Source organism: Carcharodon carcharias, chromosome 9 (genome assembly GCF_017639515.1).
Source record: "Carcharodon carcharias isolate sCarCar2 chromosome 9, sCarCar2.pri, whole genome shotgun sequence".
Classification (NCBI taxonomy): Eukaryota; Metazoa; Chordata; class Chondrichthyes; order Lamniformes; family Lamnidae; genus Carcharodon; species Carcharodon carcharias.
Window position 1 is genome coordinate 7967222 of NC_054475.1, and position 23856 is coordinate 7991077.

Genomic DNA, 23856 nt, shown 5'->3' on the forward strand with positions numbered 1-23856 from the left:
TATTAAACAGAGGAGACTGGTAGCTGCTACTGCCAGCACTGCATGCCTCTCCAAGGCTTTGCACTCAGCAGCATCCAACTGTCAGTTGAAATGTAATGTTTGTGAAGAGCATCACACTGAAAGCTTGTGGTCTACATTAAGGTCAAAAATGAAGTTTTCAAAATCAGTCTGCATACCCACTTTTCAAAAAAAAAATTTTGCTTTGCATTGCTTGTACAAACTCAATGCAAAAGCTGAATCTCAGCAAGACTTTCAGGCGCTTAAATTGTCAGGCAACCTTTTTTTTATTCATTCATGGGAGGTGGGCATCGCTGGCAAGGCCAATATTTATTGCCCATCCCTAATTACTCTTGAGATGGTAGCGGTGAGCTGCCTTCTTGAACAACTGCAGCCTGTGTGCTGATGTACACACCCATAATTCTGTATCATCCTGTTGATGAAGGCAGACATGGACAATGAAATTCATCATTGTCTCCAATGTGCCAGCTCAGCTTTTGACTGACTGAAGAAAAGAGTATTTGTGGATGAGGATCTCAAACCTGAGTCTGATGTCATGGTTTACCAGGCAGTAGTGATTCCCACTTTCCTATATGCCTAGGTTGTCCGGCCTACAGCAGACACCTCAAAGCATTGGAGAAGTACCACTAGCCGTGCCTTTGTCAGATCCTCACAGAAAGAAAGGCAGTCCAACAGCAGTGTCTCCCAAGCCAACGTTTCTGCATCGAGGCACTAATCACTCAAAACCGAGAGGACATCTTGTTTCTATGCCTAACACCAGACTCCTGAAGCAACTGCTCCACTCAGAACTCGGCTGCAGCAGGAGACTCCTGGGAGGACAGTGGAAACGCTTGAGGGACGGTGTTGGAATGTCCTGGAAGAGGTCAAACATCCCTGCTGACTCATGGGAGTCCTTGGCTTGTGGCCGGCCAAAACGGAGAAGAGAAACAGGAAGGCAGCGAACACATGGAGAGGCTTCATCGGGAACTTGCAGAGGGCAAAGTCGAAGCATCAAAGGGAGCTTCAAACACCTCATGTACCCAACACCGCTTCAAGCACCCCCTGCCCCACATGGGGCAGAGTCTACAGATCATGTGCTGGGACTTATCAGCCATCCCAGAACCCATCGAGCTGGCGAGGCAGCAAATCATCCTCAATCCCGAGGGACTGCCTGAGAATGAGAAGAGTGTTATTCGGGAGGGAATCTTTACATCCAATGTTAGACTATGTGATTCCTGAAAGCATTTGGCCTGCAGGTTAGCTGTAGCTCAATTGGTAGCATCCTTGCCATAAGGTTAGAATGTTGTAGGTTCAAGCCCCACTCCAGGATATAAGCTGGTGCTCTATTGTGTGAGGGTGCTGAGTTTTTTTTTATATCTTTAAACCAATGGCCCATCTGCTTTCTCAGGTGAATACCGGCACTATTTTGAAAATGGGTAGAGGGTTGAGACGGTGTGCAGTTCTCCTTGGTGTCCTGTCCAATATTTATCCTTCATTCAACATCAATGAAAAACAGATGATGAGGTTGTTAAACATTGCTGTAGCAGCTCGCTCTCTGAAAATTGGCAGCTACATTTCCTACTACATGACAACAGTGATCAAGCTTCAAAAGTATTTCACTGACTGTAAAGCGCTTTGGGAAGGCTTGAGGTTCTGAAAGGTGCTACAGAAATGCACATTGTGTTTTTCTCTCTCTCTCTCTCTCTCTCTCTCTGTAACGGGAACACCAGCTTTCACAGCCACCCTTGCAGAGAGTTGCACTCTAGTAACCCCACAGACTGCCCCACAGCATCTATATAAAAGCTGTGTCTTAATACAGATTTAAATGAATGATTCATAGTTAAGAGGAGTAGCTGGACTAGTAATCGTCACGTTGGGCAGAGTTGTTATTATTTACAATGGAGACTCTTTTTTTAAAAAAATAGAAAGTTCAAACAAGGAATTAATTGGAGAGAAAAATTTGTGTGTGTGTGTGTGTGTGTGTGTGTGTGTTTTGTTATTCCTCCCCTCCACCACCCCACCACCCCACCACCCCGGCAGCAATGCATTTTCCTTCCCGTAGTGACAATGGCAATGCAGCGCCTTTAATTAGATAGGTGTCGGCCAAAGGGCTGCGGACCTGCCCCTTTAAGTGCCGGCGAGTGGGTTCCGCCGCTGGTTACAATGGAAAGGGAGCTGGGATCGCAATAAGCCGCTCTGCATTTGGGAGATTTGATTTGAACCCCCTCCCCCTACCCCCCCCCCCCCCCCCCCCTCCCCCCCCCCCAAACCCCCACCACCACCACCCCCTACCCCCTACCCCCTCCCTCCGCTACCTTCCCCGGGTGAATCGTCAGATCGCAGCCAAAAAACACCCACCACCGGGAGGGTTGCTTCTTGTCACTTGTTTCAGCCCAGCTGAGCCCAGAGCCCAGAGCCCAGAGCTCGCTGAAGACGCCGAGTCAGAGGAACAAAAGGACAAGAGAGAAGCGAGGAGTGTCCGCTGTAAGTGGGGCGGGGGAGGGGGTGGGGGGGGGGTTGGGGTGCACAGCCTGGGAACCTCCAGCAAACACCCGGGACTCGAGCTGGGGCAAAGAGGGGAATGTTGGGTTAGTGGTGGTGGTGGTGGTGGTGGTGGGGGGGGGGGTGGACACTTCTCTGTTGGGAGCTGGGGCTACTCGATGCGGCTAAAGTTACCCTCCCCTCTCTCTCTCTCTCTCTCTCTCTGTTTGTCTGTGTGTGTTTCAGTCAATCCCAATGTTGGACCCTGGACATTTCATTTTCACTTTCACTGCTTAGCCCCGTATTAAAGTTCACTGTAACACACTTTGTCTCTTTGACAACATCTGCACTTTTAATTCCCTCCCTTTTTATCTTTCCACGGCACGGACTGAGACTGCGTTTTCCTTCGCTTCGAGGTTGTTTTGCTTTTGCATCTTTTTAATCATGAAATTTGACTTTCGAGTGCTGGTGTGTTACAGTTTCCAGGTTTGACTTGAAATTCTTCCCTGAAAACTTCTTAACCGGGATTTTTTGTTATGTTTTGTTTTCTAAACGCCGCACATTCACACATCTCACGAGTGGGTTGGGAAGGATCTGATTATAACTGGAGACTTCGACAATTTAAAATAGTAATTTAAAAAAAACACTAGGCATCTGAAATGGGGGGGCGGGGGGGGGGGAAACAAGAAAGTTGACAGGACATTTGGCGCCAACAGTAACTACAGGAACCAATTTATTATTTATATAGCCGGCTATTAAAACTTACTTTCTCACTCTCTCTCTTTATAAATGGAGCGATTGTTAGTGTGTTAATTCCTGCTCGTCTATTGATAGACCACAGAGTGAGTCTGTTCTACAGCACATTCCAACCCCTGTTCTGGGGTAATTATATATGCTTTTAGTCCAGTAGCTGTGTGTGTGTGTTTGTGTGTTGTCTATAAAGAGTGAACAATTAGTGTCACTGTATTAATCTTGTGATGAATAAAATAACCAGGTGATTCCTGATCAAAGTTAGTGACAGGATGGGGGGTGGGGGAGGGGGAATAAATGCTGATTATTTTATATCTGAATTGGCTTTCTTTTAATTTGCCTATTGTTGTCTTTAGTACAATTGTAAATTGTTCTCATTGCAATCATTTAATTTTCATCTTGGATCTGATGATCAGAATCTGGTGATTAGTTTCTCGCTAAGTTGGCAGACACCTTCAACCTACCAGCTTGCGAACGAATGACTTATTTTGTTGAAAGATATTTTTTAAATTAAGCAATGGTCCCTCTTAAAGCTTGTGTGCTCTGAGAGATGCATTATAATTTCTGATTGAAACTTCAGTTTTATTCTTAAACTTGGAAGGGACTTTGGAAAAGTACCCTCTTCTCAAGCCCCAGTCTTCCTCCCTGCTTAATCCTGCACATGTACAACAGATTGGGTTGGGTTTAGATCCATCATTGTGGACTGAATTTACTCTCTCTCTCTCTCTATTCTCCCATTTGCTCTTGAGCAGGATGTGCAATGACAATATTGTGTTTTTTGACAACTATGCTGCGGTACGTGGCGCACAAACTCAAACACCTGCTCGAAGTAAGCCCTTAATATCTTTAGTGACTGACAGAATCTGTTTTATAATTTTGTGGTTGTGCCTTTTCATTTCATTAACTCAATAGCCAGAACAGAGAATTCTTGCCACATAGACGTTTGTGTTCACACAAAACATCTTGTGGATTTGCTGAATTAACTGCAGCAATAGCTGGTGTGGAGTAAATTGTGGTGCCCAGAGCACTGAAGGCCAGAGATAAAGATCAATTGGTAGGAGAACTTATGGAATCTCCTCAGCCTGACCTGAGTTTAGGTTATTTTAGGAAGAGCTGAGTCCAAGACAGTCACACTAGAATGCGAAATACTTTTGTCACCCTGACCCCTGCTTCCCTGTTTTTTTTTTAAAAAAACTTGCTCAGACAGGAATGTTGATTTGTGTGTCTTTCAGCATTTTATTTTTGTTGGAAGAGTGGGAGTGGGTTCCTTGTCCCGATGTGTAGAATGGGATCTTTCATACTTTCTTGAAACCCCCAACATATGCCTGAAAACAGTCCTGCCCCTCCCCAAAAAAAACGGAGAAAGGGGCATTGCCAATTAATTTGAAGCAGATTGTATGCAGCACTCAGTTTAGGGATGATTTGAAAATGAATAGTCGGTTTGAATTTAAATGTGACATTTTTGAATGCTTTTCAAAGGCATGAGTTTACCTGTTCAGGACAGGAGTACAATGAAAGTCAATATTGAATTTAACATGTCAAATATTGGAGTATGTACTTTAAAATGTGTTATATCCACTATAATCATTGCTATGTGTAAAATTCATCACTGCTCTTTTAAAAATGCAATACTTCTCTTTGTAAAAAGTTTGCTGACAGCAGTACAATTATGCATTGACAACCGGGGCTCAACTTAGACAAGTTAAACATAGTGCATATTTTATATTGAAAAAAAAAACAACTGTCTACAACAGAGTTTTCTGTAATTTTCCATTTCTGAATATCATACTCTATTATTTAGTGTTTACACAGGACCCCTTATAGAGTTCAAACAAAAAACGTAGTTGTTAATCTGCCTAAGCTTCCATGGGACAAGCGAGTCTCAGATACAGACTTTCTTACAACAGGGCTGCACAGCCAGGGCCGCTTTTGTGTTTAAAAAAAAACAGAATTGAAAGGAAAATAAAAGGACCACAATCTACAAGTGTGCGCAGAGCAAATGGAAAAAGCGCTCGTAACCTCCTACGAAAGCATAACATTCTGTGAGGAAGGCTTTATCACTAATCTAAAAGGGTCATAACTTTCATAAATTTTCATGCAGTCTCTGCACAGAGTTCAGTGTTTGCTGAACTTGTCTTGGGATGTTTGTCCTGATGATGGGTTGGGGCTCTGTGCCTTGACTCTGAAACCTTGAAGCTTTTGAGGATGAAAAGGAGTTTCTTTATAAAAACCTTCTGCAACTCCAATGTTTTATTTTCTCCTTCAACGTTGGTGAAACTCAGTTACTCAGTCACTGCCATTCACTGTCCTGACAAGTAGATTAACAGTAGTGCCGAGAGATGCCCTGCTTTTAAATAAAATAAAAGTAATTGTCACACAATAAATGCTGTAAACATATTTTGGAACTGATGGGCCCATTTGTCTGCATTTAGGTTGCAGGCCTTTTTGTTTCAAGGCTGTCGTGTGATTACTTAGGAGTTTTTTTAGTTGTTTGAAAAGACCTCTCTATTGTGGAAATCAGTAGGTGTTGAAAGACCAGGATAATGGTTGGAAAGGTCATGGAGTAATCTCGCTTCAGAACTGAGAACAATAGGAATGGAATTGCACATTCGGTGCATTTCTGAAACCTTGGTGCTCAAAACTGAGGCAGTGAATGGCATTGGAATCATCCACCTTTAAACACTGGTCAAATTTGAGGCCTTATTGCTTGTCTTAAGGGCTGGTAAATTTTGTTATGTGTGACAGCTTCTTGATCATTCTGAATCCAAATCAAAATGTTACTGGCTTAAATTATTTTCAAAACAGCAAGTTTCATGAGCACCCTGTCTGTGTGGAACTGTTGTAAATTGCAACACTGAGCTGTGCTTTGGAAATAAGGATTGTGATGTGTGGGAATTATGTCTGGGTTTTGGATTTGGTTTCACACTGATGCTGGGTTGGCAACAGTAGTGAATGCAGGAGGATTTCATTTTTTAAAAAAAGATTCTGACATCTTCAGGGGGTTGTTTTAACTCTCCTCCGGGACTGGGTTCATTTAAGATGTTGTCAGCCTTCCCCTTCTCGGGAGGCATACTTTATTCTGACAACCCCAGCCGGACTGTGTGACACAACCTTCCCTTATCCGGCGGAATTCCCTCTGCAGCTGGCAGAGTGGGGTTGGGGGCAAATTGTGTCTGATGGAAAAATTGGAAAACCCGGTTGGGATGGTCACAGTGAGCCCGGAAAGGTTAAGGATGGTGTTGATAAACCTGTCACAGTGGAAGCCATCAAAGGCTTTTAGCCAGCCCTGAGTTTAGTCCAGATGGGGGGTGGACACGAGGAGAAATCATCCTTGCGGGTGTGACGTTGTTATTGCTACGTGTTTCCCCTTGTTTCAAATGATTCTGACTGAAGGTAGGGTTAATTTGAACAAAGGTTAATTAAATTACAAGATATTGTTAACAATTACATAAGGTTTAATTGCACCTACAATGTATTTGAACAAAACTCATTGGATGATCCCTCAGCTGCTAGAAATAAGATCTACTCAGAATTTTACCCTCTCCTGCATAATATTTCACCCCTTTGAACCAAGTAGTCAGTCGGGGATGGACTTACTCAAGTTTGAGTACTGGACTAGTACTGTTGGGGTGAGTGGAGGCTGGCATGTTGGAATGAGGGACTTACAATCGGCACAAGATGGTGGTGAGGGAGCTGGCAGGCTGGAACTGTGGACGAGGTGGGGGGGGGGTGCGGGGGTGAATGTTGCAGCTTGTGAACTCTGGCATACAATGTACAAGGTGGACACTGCCTGGGTAGGAAAGGTGAGTGGGCCGAATGTAACCATTATGCAGGCAAGGCAGTGAAATGTGTTGTTTGTTGGGGTGAGGGTGGGAGTGGAATGTGTGTATGTCACTGCATAGGGCTCAAGGTAAAATCAGTGGATGATACCTAATGATATGTAAAGCAGTATAGTGGGCTGGGTTGTTCAGTCTGTCCCTGAGAGTTGGCTGTAAGTAACTGACTTATCACCTCTAGTAGATTAATATTGAAAAATACTATCAAGTCAAGTGAGGCTCTGAAGGACTTGCTGCTGTCTGGCACTGTTACTGTACTATACATTGTATATGGTGGCATCCTGTTTACTATGGGCAGGTATGCAGTGATCAGCAGAGCTCCCCACCCTCGAGCATTAAACCTCATGGCTTTAGACCAGGCATAAGGCTTCCTGGGCCTTTTTCTTCTAAATCTTGCTGCTTTAGTATCAGGTGCGGTTTGGATGATTTGGTTTTTAAATCTCTCCATGTCGCGGCTGTTAGTAAATTATTGAAGGGTGACCAGATGACCAGTTGAACTCATCTCGTAATAAATAAGGGAGAACTTCGAAGTGATCTGGCCGCCACTCGGAATGTAATTTAGGGCCCAGATCTTCCTGATAATCAAGCTGCAGGTTGGCTGAGTGGTGGCTGGTGGGGGAGGATTTCCCAACAGATTTGGTTTGAACTCCAACTTGAGTAAGTCCGTCCCCGACTGACTGACTGACTAGTTTGTTCAAAGGGGCCTCAGCGTTGAGATCTTTTGCGGGAGACGGTAAAATTTTCAGTAGGTCTTTGTTTTTGGCAGGTGAGGGATCACCCAATGAGTGTTGTTCATGTACGTTGTGGGTGCAATTGAACCTTCTGTAATTGTTAATAATATCTTGTCCTTTAAGTAAATCGTGGTGTCTTTTTAACTCTTGAATTGCCCTCAGACAAATTTGTTTCAATGTAATCTTCTAGATTTTGGGCAGCCGAAGAAAGTACAAACTTAAAAAAAAAGAGCATTCGACATCAAAAATGGGGCTTGTGATGTAACTGGGCAAGGAATTGAATTTAATTCTGTGTTCAGCTAAAAAGCCACTTGCTCAGAATTGATAATCCACTGATTATCATTTGCAGTTAAATCAAAACTCTGTTCTTTTACTTGTGGTCTGGATAAAAATACTCTGGAGATAGAAACGCTGTTATTGTAAATGCTCGACCCCAGCCGCCTCTTAAAGCACTCCGCTCTGCGGAGCTGCTCTGAGGAGGGTATCCCATTGGGCCTGAGGGGGTGAGTTGTATCTTTTAATTCCTGGTGGGATCTATCTGCCGCAGCGAAAGTGATCTGAAATAAATCTCCTTTTAAAAAGAACACCAGTGGCTGGCATAGGTTGTCTTTTGTGGCACTGCTTGACTTGCCTCTTCAATTCAGTTTTACAACCGCTGAAACGTGAGGACTGTGGAGGAGCCGAAGGAAGAGAGTGGCTGTTCAGAGTTACAAGTTGAGAAATGACTTGTACCGCTCCCTTCTGGAGTTAAAAGCTGGGCGTGCAAAGAATCCGGAATACGTAATATAAGCATTGAATTTTTTCTTCTCTCTGACGGTAGCATTGTGGAAACATACAATGAGAGAGGTTCCACAGGTTTGAGCTTCTTGTACATGCATTATTTACATGATATCCGATGTAACCCCTTTATCAGCAACGTTCAATCCTCTTTCAGTTATTTGGTCACTGTTCAATTGTTTTTTTTTATATATACAAGTGTTTTAATTTTGACTGGAATCGTGACGATGACACTTTGAAACTACAGCTGTTGTACACGAGTGAGGTCCAGTATTTCTGTTGCTGCCTTACGTGACCCTTTCGGAAGCAAATCATAAGCTTTTTATTTTTAACAGCGAAAGTGAATCTGATCAGTTTTGCTAACCAGTCAAAAAGATCCAGTTCCCTTTTGCAGAGAGGTGGGGTGGGGGCGTGAGACTCCCACCCCACCCCATTCAGAGGAAGCTTTTGTTTTTATTAATGGGGACTTATTTGGCATCACTTTTCTCGCTAATTGCGGCGCGTATTTCTGCTTAAACTGTGGCAGTTTGAATTCTCCGCAGTTGGCATGAATGCAGAATCCACAACTCTTAACGTTGTGGAAGCGTCTCCTCGCCGGAGCGGAGTTTGAACTCCCCGGTTTTGCTTTGAGGTGGAAGTTGAGGGCCAGCGGCTGCCGATGATTTGCCTTGTGGTGATACTGGTTAGTACCAGCCCAGGGTCTGGATTCTAGTTCCCGATATTCGTATCTGCTGGGAAAGCTTGGTTATGGGCCCGATTTTAACCCTTGTGCAAACGAGTGCGTTTTGAGTGAGTTGCCCTTTTTTAACGTGTGGAAGAGAAAGGATGATATTGTGGAAGTGTGATTAGCTTCTCACCTTCTTTAGCCTCAACTTGTGTCTTACATGCATTCCCCAGCAGCTCAGGCCCAATAGCCTGAGCTAGTATTAATCCAGTGGCTTTTCTCTTTTTTTTAAAAAAAAAGAGGGATACTGATAGATAATACACATAAAAACAATTGCACTTCTAAGATGATGCAAGGATCAAACAAACTAATTTCCCCTCACCCTCCTTCCCCATCATTGTATACATTGCAAAAGCGTCACCATCCTCTCTCTTTACATGTGCCTTGAGACACTGAGCTGCTGACTCTTTGCACAAGGGGCAATTTTTGTTGCCTGAAAGGTAGTTTTGGTTTTTGAAGTTTTTTTAAACCCGTCTTCAAGAGGAAATAGCACAGAGCTAGTTTTTTTTTTGTGTCTCTCTCGAAGCTTTGAGCCTAGCTTGCAGCTTGAATAGCCTGGAATAAACCTCAAGTCTGCAGCTCAAATTTAATATTGATTTTTTTTTTTTGGTCTCTTTTGTTCACCCTGAGCCGGACTTGTGCCTATTTATTTTTCTTCTTTGCTTTCCCAAAATTGTGCTCTTGGCTCTTCATTTTTGCGCACCCGATGAAGCGTCAGTCTACGGCGCTTGAGGTTGCAGCACAGAATCCAAACAAGCTGGACGGATTTTGCCATTTCTCTTCTAAATTAAGCGTGATCCATCATTTTTTTTGTCCTGAAGTTGGCTGTGGTGATTGTGTTATGTAGCACGATAAAGAAAGCAAACATTTGCTCAGTTACTAAGCACAGGGTGAATTGTAGGAGTGTGCAATGTTTTGTTACCAGGAGTTGCTGATGCATCTTTTATTGGATAAGTATTTGGGGTGGGGATTTTGGAGAGAGACTGGGGCAGTGGGGTTGATCCTTGGATTGCTCGAACAAAAAAAAACACATTTGCAATGAACAGAATGGCCTCCATTTATCCCCTAAACTCCTATGGTTCTGCCAATGACCATAGTTTTTTTTTTACTTTGCCATTTTGCTCCAATTTGCCATTCCTAAATTATTCTTTTTGTTTGAATGGTGTCCCCACAGCCCAAGTATTTTTGCTGTTTAATTAACATCGTCTAATTATTCAGTAATAGCTGGGATTGCGCATGCACATATTCACACTGTACGTAGCACTGAATCTCATTCACCTTCACTTTTGACTCAAAAATGTTTGTCTCTTTTCCTGCATGTTCCCCATATTATAACAGCAGTGAGGCGTCACTGAAGCAGCTGATAAGACTCTGAGAACCATGCTGGCTTGTGATATTGTATTTAACCGAGGCCGAAATGAGATCAGCCATGATCGTAATGAATCGAGGGGCTGAATTGCCTGCTCCTGCTCCTAGTTCTTATGTTCTTAACAAGGACCCCTTTTTAATCTGGTAACCCTGATGTTTCACAGCTTTTCAAATTTGCTCTGTACTGAGATTCTGGTTTGCGCTCAACTGAAATTTGACCTTTTCCTTTACAAGAACATAAGAATTAGGAACAGGAGTAGACTGTTCAGCCCTTTGAGCCTGCTCCGCCATTCAATAAGATCATGGCTGATCATCTTGTGTTTCGATTTCCACATTCCCATCTAACCCTGATAACCTTTGATTCCCATTGCCGTACAAGCACCTATCTACTTCTGCCTTAAAAATATTCAATGACCCCATCTCCATCATCTTCTGAGGCAGAGAATTCCAAAGTCTCGCAATCCCTGAGAGAGAAAAATTCTCCTCATCTCTGTCCTAAAAGACAACTCCTAATTTTAAAACAGTGCCCCTAGTTCTGGACTCTGTTTATTTATCCTTCACTTGGATCAGATAACCACGGCTTTTGTCCAAAATTTGGTGATGCACCCCAAGCTCACGATCTCCACCAACTAGAACAACAATGATACAGGGCATCACCATCACCTCCAAATTCTCTCTAAGTTACACAGAATTCCTACAAGGAAGCCTACAAAGACCAACAGAGGACAACTAAAAAAGAAATAAGGAGGGAGAAGATTAAATATGAAGGTAAACTAGCCAGTAATGTAGAAGAAGATTGCAAGAGTTTTTTTAGATATATAAAGGGTAAGAGAGAGGCAAAAGTGGACATTGGGCCACTGGAAAATGACACTGGAGAAGTAGTAGTGGGGAACAAAGAAATGGCGGAGGAACTGAATAGGTACTTTGCGTCAGTCTTCACAGTGGAAGACACGAGTAACATCCTCAAAGTTCAAGAGAGTCAGGGGGGGCAGAGGTGAGTATGGTGGCCATTACCAAGGAGAAGGTGCTAGGAAAACTGAAAGGACTGAAGGTGGATAAATCACCTGGACCAGATGGATTACACCCCAGAGTTCTGAAGGAGGTAGCTGAAGAGATAGTGGAGGCGTTAGTGGTGATCTTTCAGGAATCACTGGTCAGGGAGGGTCCCAGAAGACTGGAAAATCGCTAATGTAACCCCCCACTGTTTAAGAAGGGAGTGAGGCAAAAGACAGGAAATTACAGGCCAATTAGCCTGACCTCGGTCGTTGGTAAGATTTTAGAGTCCATTATATTAAGGATGAGATTTCAGAATACTTGGAAGTGCATGGTAAAATCGGGCAAAGTCAGCATGGTTTCATCAAGGGGAGGTCATGCCTGACAAATCTGTTAGAATTCTTTGAGGAAGTAATGAGTAGGTTAGACTAGGAGAGCCAATGGATGTTATCTACTTGGACTTCCAGAAGGCCTTTGACAAGGTGCCGCACAGGAGGCTGCTCAGGAAGATAAGAGCCCATGGTGTTAGAGGCAAGGTACTAGCATGGATAGAAGATTGGCTGTCTGGCAGGAGGCAGAGAGTGGGGATAAGGGGGTCCTTCTCAGGATGGCGGCCGGTGACTAGTGGAGTTCTGCAGGGGTCAGTGTTGGGACCACAAGTTTTCACTTTATACATTAATGATCTAGATGAAGGAACTGAGGGCATCCTGGCTAAGTTTGCAGATGATACAAAGATAGGTGGAGGGACAGATAGTATTGAGGAGGCGGGGAGGCTGCAGAAGGATTTGGACAGGTTAGGAGAATGGGCAAAGAAGTGGCAGATGGAATACAACGTGGAGAAGTGTGAGGTCACGCACTTTGGTAGGAAGAATAGAGGCATAGACTATTTTCTAAATGTGGAGAGAATTCAGAAATCTGGAGTGCAAAGGGACTTGGGAGTCCTAGTCCAGGATTCTCTTAAGGTTAACTTGCAGGTTGAGTCGGTAGTCAGGAAGGCAAATGCAATGTTGGCATTTATTTCGAGAGGACTAGGATATAAAAGCTGGGATGTGCTGCTGAGGCTTTATAAGGCTCTAGTCAGACCACATTTAGAATATTGTGAGCAATTTTGGGTCCCGTATCTCAGGAAGGATGTGTTGGCCCTGGAGAGAGTCCAGAGGAGGTTCACGAGAACGATCCCAGGAATGAAAGGCTTAACATATGAGGAACGTTTGAGGACTCTGGGTCTATACTCGATGGAGTTTAGAAGGATGAGGGGGGATTTGATTGAAACTTACAGAATACTAAAAGGCCTGGTTAGAGTGGACATGGGGAAGATGTTTCGATTAGTAGGAGAGACTAGGACCCGAGGGCACAGCCTCAGAGTAAAGAGAAGACTTTTTAGAACAGAGTTGAGGAGAAACTTCTTTAGCCAGAGAGTGGTGAATCTATGGAATTCATTGCCACAGAAGGCTGTGGAGGCCAGGTCATTGATTTTATTTAAGACCGAGATAGATAGGTTCTTGATTGGTAAGGGGATCAAAGGTTATGGGGAGAAGGTGGGAGAATGGGGTTGAGAAACTTATCAGCCATGATTGAATGGTGGAGCAGACTCGATGGGCCGAATGGCCTAATTTCTGCTCCTATGTCTTATCGTCTTATGGACATGCATCAGTGTTCCTTCACTGGGTAAAAAATTAGTTAGAAAAATTTGCTACCTAAAGCGCTGTGTAAATGCCTTCACCACATGGAATGTAGCGGCTAAAGAAGGCCCATCACCACTTTTTCAAGGGTGGTTAGGGATGGCAGTGAAGAACCTTTGAGCTATAGTCACTCTTGTAATGTAGGAAACACGGCAGCCAAGTTGCTCCCACAACAGCAATGTGGTAACAGCCAAATAACCTGTTTTTGTGGGATAAATATTGGCCGGGACATCGGGGAGAACTCCACTGCTGTTCTTCAAGATACTGCCATGGAATCTTCTACACGCAGCTGGTAGGCAGATGGGGCCTCGGATTAATATCTGAAGACAGAACAGCAGTCCCTCAGTACTGCAATGGAATGTTAGCCTTGATCTTTCTGTGCTCAATCCCTGGAGTGGGACTTGAACCCAGAACCTTGTGATTCAGAGGCAACAATGCTACCCACTTAGCCATGGCTAGAGTTGTGTCTTCTTGGGATCGATTTAGATTTGCTTCTGTCTTGTACCTTTGTCAGCCTGCTAGAGTAATATCACAATTACACAGTACTATTTATGACCTCTTTGAAGTTTGCAATGGCCCATTGACCATTCTACCTGAAATCACCCATGGATCTCAAATTTCAACATAACCAGTCCAAAGTGTCTTATCGCATAAACACAACAAAGGCCACTGTCCCTTTTGTGGCAGATTATGTACCAGAGTTTCATTTAGACCAAGCATAGCGAGGATTTCTGCTTTGTATCTGTCAGTACAAATGGAGGAAAGGTCTTTATCACATCACTGAAATGAGAAACGTTGACAAACTTGCCTCTGCCTTGTAACCTGTGAAACCATGGGTGTGTTGAAAGATACAATTCTGTAGAGTTAAGTGTAAGAAGTGCCAAAAGAGCTGCTTGGTGTGAAATATGAGCAGGTACTGTTTGCACCAAACCACAGGTGAGAATTATATATTGAATTTGTTGGCGGTAGGCCAGAAATTCCAGGTTATGGAATGTGGCCAATTCCAGAGGATGAAGAGCGATACTTGAGATTAGGAGTGCAACATGTGTCCAAGTGTTATAGGTGATTGGGTTGTGCTTGTAAGGCTGGTTTTAAAGTCCTTATTCCTCCCCTCTGCTCCACTGTGTCCTCCTGCGGAGTTGTTCTGCTCTTGCCACTGTTCAGCTTCAGAAGCTGGTTAGAAAGGTTCCTGTGAGAAGGTCACCTACCTTCGTATGGGGGAAGAGTGCTTACCGGGGAGAGGTGTTCACTGCGCGGGACAGTGTGTGAAGGAGGGAGACCCTCTTAGATAATTTCGGCATTGCAGGGAGTGAGACTCTACTGGAGAAAGAAGCAAAGGAAAGGAGGGGGTCATAAGGAAACTTGGCTTAAATTCCTCACTACACAAAAGAAAGTTTATTTGTAGGGTATGGATTACTTGACGTAAAACTGTCTAGTGTTACTGATTATTCAGAAGTTTCAGAAAGCTGCATAGCCCCTTGTGATTGTTGATGGAGTGACAGTTAAATGTCAGAATGGCAACTGTAAAGTCAGGATCCGTGACATTGGTGGGGTGCAGGTGAAGGAAGGACAAAAGGGCCTATAACCTGAGAGTTCAACTCTTCATAACATTTGTCACAATTATGAGGTTTATAGGATAATGTTTTGGAACTGTGTCTTTAAGCGAAAATGAAGGGGGTCATGTGACCTGTTCTGAAGTCTACCTGACAGTAAGCTTGGTGGCTTGATTGTTAGCGATAACAGGAAGGCTTAGATTGTTTTACTGGAAAGAAGGTGCAAGGTGTTTAGGCTTGGAGACTGTCAAGTATTTAGGCAGCAGCCTTTGTGGTAACAGTGGAGACTGAAATTCTCCAGAGTCCCAGAAATGTTGGGAATGTTGGTTTGTGCTGTCAAATGTCTTACGGTGAAAAAAAAGTTGGTGTCAAAAGTAACCAATCAGCATTTCCATCTGGATGCAAGGCTAATGTGTTTCATGTTGCCATGGGAAAGAGTACAAGCTATTTTTGAGATTAGGTTACAGGTGTCCCTAAAAATCAGTGAACATCACAGAAAAACAGCAGTTTCTGTAGTCAGTAGAGAGAAGAGGCTGCTTGGCTTTGTGAACTACCACAGCTGGATGTGGGATGGTCTGTAGTTAAAGAGATGGATTCCCTAGCCATCTAAGGATTTGTGAGATACATCCTGACATGGGACAAGCTTTACCGCTGGTAGTGGATTTAGGAAACTCTCTGAAAACCCAAGGAAGCACCTGGAGGTGGTCAACTGAGGTTTCTACTTGGCGAAATGCAAACCCATTGGAAGCTGGAGGAAACTGTGGACTATTTGCTATAAGGCGTGGAGAGTGTGATGTGATAACTGTAAAAGGGCAAGGTTTCTTTCTGTAATTTAAAGTATTTATTGCCTATAAAAGAAAATGGTGTTTAGTCAAAAGCGTTGTTTTTATTCATGTGTTAGAGTAAAAGTTTCAAAATGTGAAATTTTGTCATGTCCTCTTTCAGCTAGTAACTGGAATTTTGAATCTTTTTTTTGAAGTCATCAGTCTCTAAGGAGGTCATAATATTTTTTGTAAAAAACCGGTGCTCAACTTCAGCAAGGAGTGTGAATTTTATCTTTTTTGAGGGAAGGGGTCATGGACGGAGGCAGTAAAACTCGATCATGCTGCAGGCATCCATCCTGTCTTCTGACAGCTGTTTATACAGATTGAGCGGTCACCCACCATCTGAAGGAGCAGTTTCTACACTCAGATTCAAAAGTAGTGAGTGAATTAACAAGGCTGCGGATATATTGGGGTGGTTTTTTTTTGTGTGGAGTTTTATATCTCATTCCTGGGTGCACCAGTGAAGGAGGGCAGATCTGTCAGCAGGATCTGGGGCACAGGTGTGTCAGTGCAGCAGGGAGTCATGTCACTGCCTCTTGCCTGGGCGATTAATGTATGAATTCACATGGGAATGGAGGACAATACCCATAGTTGATTGGGTATGAAGCAAGCCAACTCCAAAACAACCTGAAGGCAATGAATAAAAATGAGATGTAAAGTACGGAGTTTGGAAAGAAGCGGAACAATAAAGAAGGCTCTTTAGCCTTGCCAATCAGAATAAATTGCAGCCACAATTATGCAAATAGGGTGAAGGGAGGTAGGGTGGTGTTGGATGAGTGTTTGAAAAGCTTACATTAATGCTGTATGAACCTGTTATACAGTTTGAACACACTATCAGGCAGAGGTACGTGCTTGATTTTATGCTTTCTTGGCTTTGAGAAGAACAAATGCAAATTTGAGTTTAGTCATTTGGCCTCTGTGCCTAATTCAGTTGAGGTGCTGGGAGTGCTGTGGCTGTTAGTAATTTTGTTAATTAGAACATTGGAATAGATGTACCCCTTGAACCTGTTCCACCGTTCATTTAGGTCATGACTGACCTATATCTTAACCCCCTTTACCCAGCTTTGCTTCATGGTCCGAGATTAGTCTTGAAAATGTAGTCGAACCAACATCCTGGGAGAGATTTCCAGATCTCCACCACTCTTTGTCTGGAAAATGTGCTCCCTGATTTCACTATCAAATGACCAACCTCTAATTTTAAGAATTTTAATTCTGGATTTCCCCCACCTGAAGGGACAGGGTAGCTACAGAGAAACTGTCGATTCTCTTTATTGTGTTAATGATATTTAATAGATCTCAACCTTCCAAACTCAAAGGAATGTAAAACAAGTTTACCCAGCCTGTCCTCCTAATTGGTTGGATTGGCTTTGCTTGCCTACTGGTCAGTCATTGCTGCTTCATACTGTTCCAATGAGGTGACGGGAAGGGTACAACTGTATAGAGCATTGGTGAGACCACACCTAGAGTACTGTCTACAGGTTTGGTCACCTTACCCAAGAAGAGGCATACTTGATTGGAAACAATTCAAAGAAGGCTCACTAGGCTGATGCTTGAGAAGTGAGGTTTGTCTTATTTGGAAAGGTTGATTGGGCCTAACCGCATTGGAGTTTAGAAGAATGAGGTGATCTTATTGAAACATGTAAGATTCTGAGGGGGAGCTTGACAGGGTGGATGCTGAAAGGATGTTTTCTCTCCTGGAGGAACGCAGAACTAGGGGCCACTGTTTAAAAATAAGGGGTTTCCCATTTAAGATGGAGATGAGGAATAATTTCTTCTGAGTGTCTTTAGTGTTTGAATTTCTCTTCCACAGTGAGCAGTGGAGGCTGGATCACTGAATATACCCAAGGTTGAGTTAACAGATTTTCGATCCACAAGCGAGTCGCAGAGTTTTGGGGGACGGGAAGCAAGGTGGAGTTAAGGCTACACTCAGTTCAGCCGCGATTTTATTAAATGGTGAAGCGGGCTCGAAGGGCCGATTGGCCTACACCAACTCCTATTTCTTAAGTTCCCATCGAATAAGGCTCCAAGAATAGACACCAGACTGCTTGTATTTTTTTCTCAGTTCCAAGTGGAATGTCTTTCTGATTTTTAAAAAATGTTTCATTCGCCTCCATTGTGGAACTCTTGCCTCTTGAAGGTGCTGTTGCTTTAGTTCGACACTGAGGTGCCAACTGTTCCAGTTCACCTGGCATTGCCAGTCCTTGGGCTTGGCCACACTTTGGCTCTTTATTTTGCCTCAGTGCATTGTGGGCATCAACATCTGCTGCATAAGGAACTAATTGGAGATGGGAAAAAGAAATCCAATTGTCTTGGTCGAATGGGCGATAAGAGACTGTCATAGGCGATGTGTCAGGCTATGAAACGATGAACCTATAAAGGAGAGTCGAACTGGGCAGTGATTGAAGAAGTTCCCAGACGGAATTCTGGGATGTCTGGAGCAGCGTGGATTGATTGTAGGATTGATTTTTGCATCCTCTGGGTTCTCTATGGTGCGTGCAAGCTGCGGGCGGGACTTGCCGCACCCGCCGGGATCTTCCGCTCCCGACGTAAGTCAACGGACTTCTGGCTGGGGCACCGCCTCACCCATGACAGGGCCGGAAAACCCTGGCCTATGTCTGTTGGCTTGAATGCGGAAAAACCAGTATCCACACAAAAGGCAGTTATGCCAAATGATCAGGCATAGGGGCACATGAACAGGAGTAAGCTATTCAGCCCCTTGAGTCTGTTTGCTGTGTAACTAGATCATGGATAACCTATATCTTGCTTACATCTACTCGCTTGCTTCCATGCCCTTTAATGTTCTTGCCTGACAAAACTCTTATCAATCTCGGTTTTGGAATTTCCAAGTGACCCCAGCCACAACAGCTGGGGGGATTGGAGTTAGCTCCAGATGAAGTACTGCTCGACCACCTGGAGCAGCCTGGCGCTAATCTCTTTTGTCTCTCTTGCCTTGCGGTTATTTGGGTTTCACTCGAGATGATGGGAGAGTTGACTATGCAGCTATAGGAGTCTATGAAAGGATGGGCATAATGGTGGAGGGAATCTGAGCACTCATGGTTTGTGGAGCAGCTGCTGTGAGACCTTTTAACGGAGTTTGCCTTGGTAGATTGATGAGATTGACTGGTGACCACCGAAAGACACTGTTTAGAATTCAGTTGGTGAACACGGAGGTTGTGTCATTGTCCTCACTGATTGCGCTGCTCTGAATTGTAAATGGAAAGAAAGACTTACATTTCTGTAGCATCTTTCAGCCTGGGTGTCCCAAACTGCTTTACAATCAATGAAGAACTTCTGCCGTGCATGCAGGAAACACGCCAGCCAATTTGTGCACAGCAAGATACCACAAACAGCAGTGAGATAATAACTGGATGATCTATTCTAGTAACTTTGGGCGAGAGATAAATATTGGCCAGCACACCAGGAATGACTCACTTGTTCTTCTCTGAATTGGAGGGATAGATATGGCCTCAGTTTAGCATCCCATCTGACAGACCCTTCTTTCGAGTCATACGGACTCGAAACGTCAACTTTTTTTCTCTCTCCACAGATGCTGTCAGACCTGAGTTTTTCCAGCATTTTCTGTTTTTGTTTCAGATTTCCAGCATCTGCAGTATTTTGCTTTTATCTTAGTGGAGTAAACAAATGTTGATTGGCCAGTGTGACCACCGGTAAGGTTACTCCCTGGACATCTGGTCTCTTCATCTTCATGAGAAACCCTCATTTATTTCTTACCAGATCTTGCAGCCACTTCACAAAGTGATCGCTCGTCAGGGAGTGAATTGCAAATACCCAGGAACTTTTGTTCAGTTTCAGCTTCGCTGTAGCTTTGCTTGTGCCTACACCTCTGTGCACATGTTGGCCACAATCTGACACGTACTTGCCTGCCAGTAACCAGGATTACCATTTACGGTCAATCGCAACATAATACAACTCCCATGAATCGCTGGGATAACAAGAGCATCCTCAATCACACCAAGTCTTGCTCATTCATCACTCTGCACTAATTGCCCTACTTCCTTGGATTTTCCTGGTCTGGCAACAAAATTCTCATCCTTGTTTTCAAATCTCTCCATGGCCTGGCTCCTCCACCTCTCTGGAAGCTCCCTCAGAAGCCTGACAACTCTTGAGCTCTCTGTGCTCCCCCATTTCTGGCCTCCGGCACATCCACGATTGTCTTCACTTGACCATCGGCAGCTGTGTCTTCAGTTGTGTCGGCCTCAAGCTCTGAAATCCCCTTCCTAAATGTGTCTGTCTCTCTACCTCTTTCCCCCCGCCATTAAGACTCTGTTTACAACCTCTCTCTTCGCACCGACCTTTCCACTACCTGTCTTAATAGCTTCTTGTGTGGTTTGCCATCCAATTTTGTTGGATAATGCTCTCATGAAGCACCTTGGGTCAGTTTACCCTGTTAAAGTCTCTACATGAATGCATTTTTTTTTTGTTTTTCAAAGCCTTGACTATGCCCCTGGGATCTAGGTGTTTTAGTTTTAAGGTGAAGGGAAGCTGTCAGTGTTGCTGACTTGGAAAACTGGCAGATGTTTAACATTAAATATAAGTTTTGCAGTTAACTTGTGTGAAAGTGGTTGTCTAATACCAAAGTGTTAACGGTGCACAAATAGGTTATTCGGCCCATCAGGTTCATGCCAGCTTTATACTTGTATCCTTTGTCACCTAACCCCTATTGGTCCCTCCACATTCAATCGACATACACAAAGGCTAGGGGAACTAAAATTCCTCCTGTTGTTAACTAAATTTACGCTACAAATTTTATAGCATTTTTAATTAGTTTTTAAAAAAAAACTATCTGTAGTGGCGAGTTAAACACCGTACGTGATCAACTGCCCAGAAAAAATCACCTCCATCACCGATCACTCAAAATATGTAATGATCAACTCTTTTTTTGTTCTTTTCTGAATTATACTCATTGGCTGGAGGTTATTCCTATTTGTTCATTCTGGTTTTAAGCCAAGGTTGATGTCTTCTACACACACACACACACACACACACACACCAACCACCAACCCCATCAACACCACTCCTCCCTGTACAACTTTAAGTAACTTTATGGTTGGATTGTATTGCTGTCAGTCTTTTTAGGCTTGTTTGTTGTTTCAACACAAAGGTAAAATGTTGATCTTTCAATAGATGCTTTGCATTGTATTCAGGGTGAACTCTACCCTTGCCCCACACATCAGAATGTATCTGGTTTATTATATAAAGACTTGGGGTGGAATTTTACGCCGGCGGGATTTTACAGTCCCACTGAAGTCAACAGACTTTTGTACGGCTCTCAGCATTTTACAGCCCTGCCCCCTCTGCGATGGAGCCATAAAATTCCACCCTTGAATCTAATATGGGTGTCATGTTCCATAGTTTCATGTTTTGTTTACAGGCACTAAGCATACACATGCAAATATCTGCTTCCAGGCCAGGAGAACCCAGCATATATATGTAAGTGGCCCTAATTTTCCTTGGGAGTTTACAAGCCATTAAAGTTTTGTGGGTTTGCCTATATAGGTCACTTCCCAACAGGGTGTACTTCAGTGGCAGTTAAAGGGATGGAAATGGGCTAATTGCAGCTTGTTCCTTTGCAGCTCACCGTTACAACCGTGCTTAATGTCAGTCGTGGCTCAGTTGGTAGAACTTTCCCCTCTTGTGTCACAATGATCCGGATTCAAATCTCATCCCAGAGCTTGGGCACAAAAATCAAGGCTGATGCTCCAGTGCAGTACTGAGGGAGTGCTGCACTGTCGGAGGTGCTGTCTTTTGGATGCAACGTTAAACTGAGGCTCCATCTGCCCTCTTGGGTGGATATAAAAGATCCCCCGGCACTGTGTCTTGGTGGAGCAGGGGAGTCCTCCACGGTGTCCTGGCCAATGTTTATCCTCGATCAACATTACGAAAACAGATTATCTGGTATCACGTTGACGTGAATGGGAGCTTGCTGTGTGCAAATTGGCTGCTGTGTTTCCTGCATTACAACAGTGACGACACTCCAAAAGTACTTCGTCGACTGTAACGTGCTTTCAGAACTCTGGGGCTCGTGATAAGCAAATAAATGTAAATCTTTTTTTCCCCCGATTGAGGATATAAAATCGAAAGCTGTTCACGCCCTAGAATTATAGCCATTCAGCCCATTGTGCCTGTGCCAGCTCTGTGGTAGAGCAATCCGATCAATCCAATAGCCCCTGTAATTTTTTTTCCCCCCCTTCAAGTACAAATTCAGTTCTCTTTGAAATGTTATTGTTGATTCAACATTCACCCATTTCTTGGCAGCACATTCCAGGTGGTAGCAACCCCCTGTGATTTTAAAACAAAGTTTCCTCATCTTGCTTCTGGTTCTTCTGCTGATCACCTTTTAAACGGGTGTTCTCTGCTGTCACTGGGAACGGTTTCTCCTTGTTTATTTATTCAGCCAGGGTTTTCAACGCTTCTGTCAAATCTGGTGCACCGTGTAATGGATCTAAGTGGAATTTACAGCACAAGCAGGCCATTCTGCCTAATTGCTGTACGTCATAGTGTACGCTCCACATGAGCCACCTCCTCCCCTTGTTCACCTCCTCCTCTTGTTTACCTCACCCTATCGGCATATCTTTCTATTTCTATCTCCCTCACGTGCTTATCTCATTTCCTCTTAAGTGCACTTAGGCGATTCACCTCAGCCACTCCTTGTGGTAGTGAGTTCCACATTCTTATCGTTCTTTGGATAGTTTCTCCTGAATTCTCAATAATTAATATATATTTTTCAATAAGTTTATATTTATTAAATGTTTGTTTATCCCTGGAATGGAGTATTAAGTTGGGATGTCAGTGCTCGCTGGCAGTAATTGAAGAGAGCGCATTATATCTCTGGTCCCTTTGGCTTCCAACTCACATCTGCCCATTCCATTATTGCATTATTCTGTCAAATATGGAAGAACATAATTAAACTGGACACTCTAAATTTGAGCCCATTCAAACACTGACGGGGATATGTGCCTATGGTCATTCTTATTGAGTAGATTGGGTCTAGACCCTCTTTGGAGTCCAGAAAAATGAGAGATGATCTCCCTGAGATCTATACAATTTGTAGAGGGCTTGATACTAGATGTTGGGAATCTGCTGGCTGGAGAGTCTAGAACAAGGGGCATAGTCTTAGGATAGGGAGTAACTCGTTCAGGACTGAAATGAGGAGACATTTCTTCACTTCAGAGGGTTGTGAAATCTTTGCACTTCTCTACTCCAGAGAGCTGTGGATGCTTAGTCATTGAGTATATTCAAGTCTTGAGAAGAATGGATTATTGGATGTCAATGTGTCAGCAATTACATTGTCAAGGTCCAATAACAATCATCGTGTGGACTGGTAATTACATTGTAAAGACAATTACATTGTTAAAACAGGTGATGGGCATTGACCCACCGGTGAATGGGTACAGCTGTAACACTCCGGGGGTCGGGGGGGGGGGCGGGGGGCGGTGGAGGAACAAGCAGTTTGTCACATTGAGCTGGCTTGAAGAATAAACCTGCTTGAGGTTTTTAAAAAAAAAAGCTTCAGACTCATTCTTCCCTTAGAAACAATTATTGAAGTTAACATTGGACACTAAGGGAATCAAGAGATATGGGGATTATTCTTTTCCCACCTATTTCCATTATTTTTAAATCTATACCTTTTATGCCCTTTTAGTCTTATTTCACCCAACCCCCCCCCCGACTAGAGCTATCTGTACCTTGCGTGTCCTGACATCCATTCTTAATTAGCACATTCTTTTAGATAATATCACCACCTTCAACACCTCTTTGTTCTTTTGTCTGTGACATCTTTTGATTATCTGCTCCTATCACTGCTTGCTTGTCCCTACAACCACCCCCCCCACTTCTCTCCCCCCACCCCTGCCCACTTTAAACCAGCTTATATTTCACCCCTCTCCTATTGTTACTTAGTTCTGTTGAAGAGTCACGAGGACTCGAAACATTAACTTTGTTCTTCTCCGCCGATGCTGCCGGACCTGCTGAGTTTTTGCAGGTATTTCTGTTTTTTGTGTAAGACTTGTGGGGACTGGGTGCGAAAATTGAATTGAGGTAGGTTAGTCATGATCTTATTGAATGCTGGAGCAGCTTGGGTGGCCCAATCCTGTCCTTATTTCTTATGTTTGCATGTCAG

At 43.7% G+C, this 23856-nt stretch overlaps 1 protein-coding gene across 1 annotated transcript in view; it reads left to right on the top strand.

Annotated features, from left to right (window-relative positions):
* The first annotated feature begins 3312 nt into the window (after positions 1 to 3312).
* Positions 3313 to 23856, top strand: part of LOC121282543 (transcription factor SOX-13-like) — a 192147-nt gene continuing 171603 nt past the window's right edge. Inside the window, exon 1 of the mRNA XM_041196277.1 lies at positions 3313 to 3360. The gene's annotated coding sequence lies outside the window, so the exon portion shown is untranslated. The remainder of the gene's footprint in view (positions 3361 to 23856) is intronic.